General features: G+C 34.1%; 1 long non-coding RNA gene across 1 annotated transcript in view; it reads left to right on the top strand.

Moving 5' to 3' along the window:
- The window catches only part of LOC102678408, a 14,508-nt gene extending 14,194 nt beyond the window's left edge, over positions 1-314 (top strand). Inside the window, exon 3 of the long non-coding RNA XR_422104.2 lies at positions 99-314. This is a non-coding gene — a long non-coding RNA (uncharacterized LOC102678408). The remainder of the gene's footprint in view (positions 1-98) is intronic.
- The last annotated feature ends 4,578 nt before the right edge of the window (positions 315-4,892 follow it).

Here is a 4,892-nt window from a genome sequence, read left to right as displayed (position 1 = left end):
TTTTTTTTTTTTTTTTTTTTTTTGATAAAATCCTTCAAAGATGGATATTTAAATGTTTTGTGAGTTGCATTCAGGATACGGTTTTATCTGTCGTTTAGGGAGGAAGAACGACTCGTGTGACTGGCAACGGCGGCTCCCCATGCGACGTTCTGCGGAAATTGTCGAGACAGGAATTCTGGAAGTTGTGCACAGGCTGTTTCTGCGAAAAGCCAAACTCATAGCTCTGCAGGTACAATCTTCTATATGATTATATGATTATATTATTCGAGATGAATGGCCAACATGGCCAAAAATTATTAAATTCTTTGAATCGTTATCTGGAAATTCTTAAAATAATATTATATAACTTACATAACTTATAAATTATTTATCAATTTACATCAAACAATTTTTTGACCGAAGTAAATTGATTCGAATCAAAATCATCTATAATAAATTAAACTTCAATTAAATAATTTGATTCATAAATTGTCTAATATGAATCCAGTTTAATCAGCAATATACTGAAAAAAAATTGTCAGAAATTTATCTTTAATTATTTCGAAACGAAATATCAATATAATAATCTAAAATTACATAGAGAGACGAAAAATCTTTTTGTTTGATAGATTTTTCGATGCTTTTTTTCCAGGAAAAACATAGGGGACAAATTGTGTCTTCTTTTTTATTACATATATGATCTTTCCTTTCAGAAAAAAAGGTCACGATATTTCATGACAGTTGTATTTCTTATTTTAAAACAAATTAAAATAAAAACAGTAAACGAAAAATTTTAGACGAGTTTAAGACGTTAAAGATGTTAGTTTTAAGGATGTTTTATTCGCCACAAAATTAGTCTGTTTTTTGTACTTATCAGAAGTTTAAAGCTTACGAATGTTTCACCATTAGAGCTCGTTCTCCAAAGTCGTTAGCAGATTCTTTCGTTTTTGCCTTGGTGAATATCGCACCCTTGTCGCCTGTGACACATATCGTGACAAATTGTTACACCTCGTCCATCTTCCTTTTGTTTCATCAATTTTATTTTTGAATCCTTTTGAGTTGGTTAAATAAAACTAATACACTCGAATAAAATTAATGCAAATATATTTGCCAAAAAAGAACAAAACAAATAACAAAAAGATATCTTAGGAAAATCTTTGGAAAATGATTGAATAACAGCGTGAAGAGTATCGTGATAATCTTTGATGCAATAAACCAAGAATCCCTATTAAATCTTCCAGCAACATTGTTTCTACATATTTTGTGAATTTGAGTTATTTATACAGGATTGATGAATAGAATAATCGTTGTATTAAGTTTCGAAAGCACGAAATTATCTCTTTTTTTTAAAAAAATAAAAATGAAGTACAATGCGACGAATTGAACATTGTTGCTAAATTTTTAAACTTTCGTTCCCGCGCAACCTCACGATTTCTAGATTCCCTTTTAACGTTAATTAAAAAGAATCTGTGTTTTTACGACAGGACGGAGAGCCGGCTGAGTCGAGAAACATCGAACAGGCCATTGTGTCTATCTCCGTTCTGAAAGCTTTTTATTTGATTGCTGCGTCCATCTATAATGCATATCCCTAGACGTGTTCTTACTTTTATTACCGGCCAGCGGCGGCAACCTTTGATTTAATTAGCTCTTGAAGCTGTTACCGCCATGCCACGATGCTCAAAACCATTGAAGAGGGATCAAGCGTGTCAACGATCCTTCCTCGGGGACAAAGGAAATTTTTCTTTCTCAATCTATCGATTATTCGCGAATATAAAAAAGAATTTCTAAAAAATATAATTTTCTTCTAGAAAATATCATTTTAACGGAAAATAAATTAGATAGAAATAGCAAAGTAATAATAGATAGTACTTTTTTTTTTGTAAAGAAATATTCAAATGTTAAATCCATTATTAGAAGATAATTGTTTAAAAAAAACATACGGTAGCCACACACAAAAGTTACGCGGAATCGTTCTTCTCCAACTGGAAGGTGGAGTGAAATTTATGCGCGCGTAAATTCGAAGCCTCTTAATATCTCGAGCCGGCGCGGTTTCTGCACTTTCCAAAGAAAAATATCCTTTCTTCCCCTCTTCTTTTTTCTCCCTTTTCTCCTTCTTTCGAATCACAAAGGATAAATCACGGCCCTTCGTGGAAATTCTCGATCGGTGGTCCAATTTCGCGAGAACAAGTGGCTGCACGTGATTTCGGCTCGATTCGTTTTGGCTCTCGTCGTCGATGAGCCGTGGTTTCCAGCTAGAGGTAACGCGATCCATTGCGAGACACCACGGATACATGAAGTTGTAAATCTTATCGAGTTAATTGCAGAGTAGTCGGGCCCGTTCGCGCTCATTTCGCGTCGATTTTAAATGCAAATCGGCCTCGCGCTGCCACCGGCGCGCCTCGCCTCCATGATAAGTTTCGACGATGAAAATTCAATCTATATATGTCTTGGTCATCGATCGAGAGCACCGAGATGACCTCTGCGTTCGTGAACAGAGAATCTAGGAACTAGAAACTAGTGGATTTTTTTTTCGTGCTCCTCGTGTAAATATCGTACGGTGACCGAATTCGAAGGAACCGACCGTTTTTCAAGAATATCTTTTTGCTCGATCGTCCTCGATCTTTGTTCAAGGACAAGATGACTTGGACTCAGAGCGATCAAGAAAAAGGGAAAGAAAGGGGGGAATGGAAAGAGGTGGATGGACAGAGAAGGAGGAGGATGATTAATCAATTAGCGATCTCCAGGACCTCCTTTAAGGTCGATGGTGGGCGAGTTAGAAAAACTGGCAAAACTAAAGGAACCGTCGATGACGCGGCTGAATCCTGCTCCTAAACTTTTTTAAAAGATTCCAACAATCTATCTTTCTAATTTATAAATTTTTTAGAATTTTATAAATTATATATATCAATTTTTATCTTTATAATATGATTGTAATATCATATCTTTGACACCTTTCTTTGCTAAACTAAATTTTATTCGATTGATTATTTTAAATCATAATTTTTCTCTAACGCCATTTCGTAGCTCGTAATATTTTATTATTGCGGTTGGTGAATAGAATCGTTGGCCGGTTTATATTTAATTAATTCTTACGATGGAAAAAGTCGTTCACGGTTTAAACGCGATAATTTTGTATTTCTTCGGTTTGAAGTGAGCATTTCAAGAGGATAGTTTATTTCTTTTTCTATCTTTCGCGATAACATCGATGATCTTTCAGGTGGTCCTTTTTCATCACTTTTCCAACAGTTCATCAATCTTTGTGCCATTTCTCTCTTTTATTCCTCGCAATTATTTCCAATCTGTCGCGGTATTTCCCAGCCGATTCTATCGCGTGAAGCGGCACACGGTGCTTCGCATAGAAATCACCGACTTGGTTCACATAGAAAATCTCAATCATCCCCGGCCGGTTTCTTTTGTACTTGGCGCCCGCTAAAAGCGGCCGCCGATTGGTCGAGGGGCGTTCAAAGAACGCCGCCATGACTCGCAAAGCGGCCGTCTTTTGTTTGTGAAACAATGGTGCACGCTGCCTCGGCTCACTTAGCGTGCCAGCCAAATGACAACCTCTTCCGATGCTTAATCTATTAGGAAAATTAGCGGGTTGTACGACCGGCCTGACCGAAGGTGCGAGCTATCGATGAACCACTTCCTATTCTGGGCCGCAGATTAGGCCTCACCGATTTGAGATTTCGTGACCGCTTAACGAAACCGAGTAATTGCTCCAAGAATCTGGCAACTTCTTTTCCTTTTTCTTAAACACTGTGACGAGATCGATCCTGATGATTTTTAATCCTTTCGATTATTTCGTGTATAATTGATAATTACATAACGTAATTGTAATTGCGCGAAATTATCTTTCGTCTTAAACCGAAATAAACGAATTTGTTTTTGAATATATTTGCTTTTTTTTTTTATTAATGAAATTGAGGAGAATTGTGAAAGAGAAAAATGATATAACGTAAACGAATAATAATTGAAGAGATTTAATCTTAAATTTAACGTCTATATTTTATATACAGTATAGTCATGGTAGGTAAATAGACGAAAAAAAAGAACGGTGAATAATTCATAAATGTACACGAGTTATTACGCGAATGATCGACTCGAAAGGGAGAAACAGTTCCAAGACGATAGCTCCGAGAAAAAGAATTCTTCCGTGGTGGCCTAATTGCGAGTTGGAGAGATAATTCTTCGATTATTCACACTCGCTTCGTCGAAAATAAGAAAAAAGACGCGGTGCCTACGAAAAAAAGCCAGGATTTATGGGCCATTACGATTCGTTCTAGTAGTAGGGTGAAAGGGTAAAATAGGTTATAGGAATTATTTCGACATCTATCGGCTATTCTGCGAGTATACGTCTATAACAACTGTTGGTTACTTTGTTTACTGAAATTTCCTAGCTTATCGACACTTTTAACTATCAAATTTTTCATTCAACTATTTATTTCTTTCGATTGATTGGATTTTTATTTATTTACTCATTTATTTATTATTTATGTATTACGTTATAAGACTCATAAGTTACAATAATTTTTTATTTGCACATATTGTTCACATATACGTGATTAAGCTATGGAATTGAGTCGCGATTGTTATTTTATTCAATATTATTAATTTTATTACAATTTATAATTCACAATATTATATTCGCTGTAAAATATTACAAATTATAAATAATTGTATTATTAATCTTATTATTAAATTATTAAATTATAATAATATCAAAATTATAATATTATTCGAATAATATTATTTTCTTGAAAAATATACATAATTATTTCATAAAAATATTCACGATTAAAATTAATATAAAATTAAGATATAAATTTTTTCATATTTCATACAATATCACAAGTTATCATTACTTGATTTTAAAAAAGTAACATATAAAAAGTTTTCATTCGAATCAATGTTTT

This window comes from Apis dorsata, unplaced genomic scaffold, assembly GCF_000469605.1.
Source record: "Apis dorsata unplaced genomic scaffold, Apis dorsata 1.3 scaffold_339, whole genome shotgun sequence".
NCBI classification, from domain to species: Eukaryota; Metazoa; Arthropoda; class Insecta; order Hymenoptera; family Apidae; genus Apis; species Apis dorsata.
The sequence above is the reverse complement of the archived record's forward strand: the minus strand, read 5'-3'. Positions and strand labels throughout refer to the sequence as shown.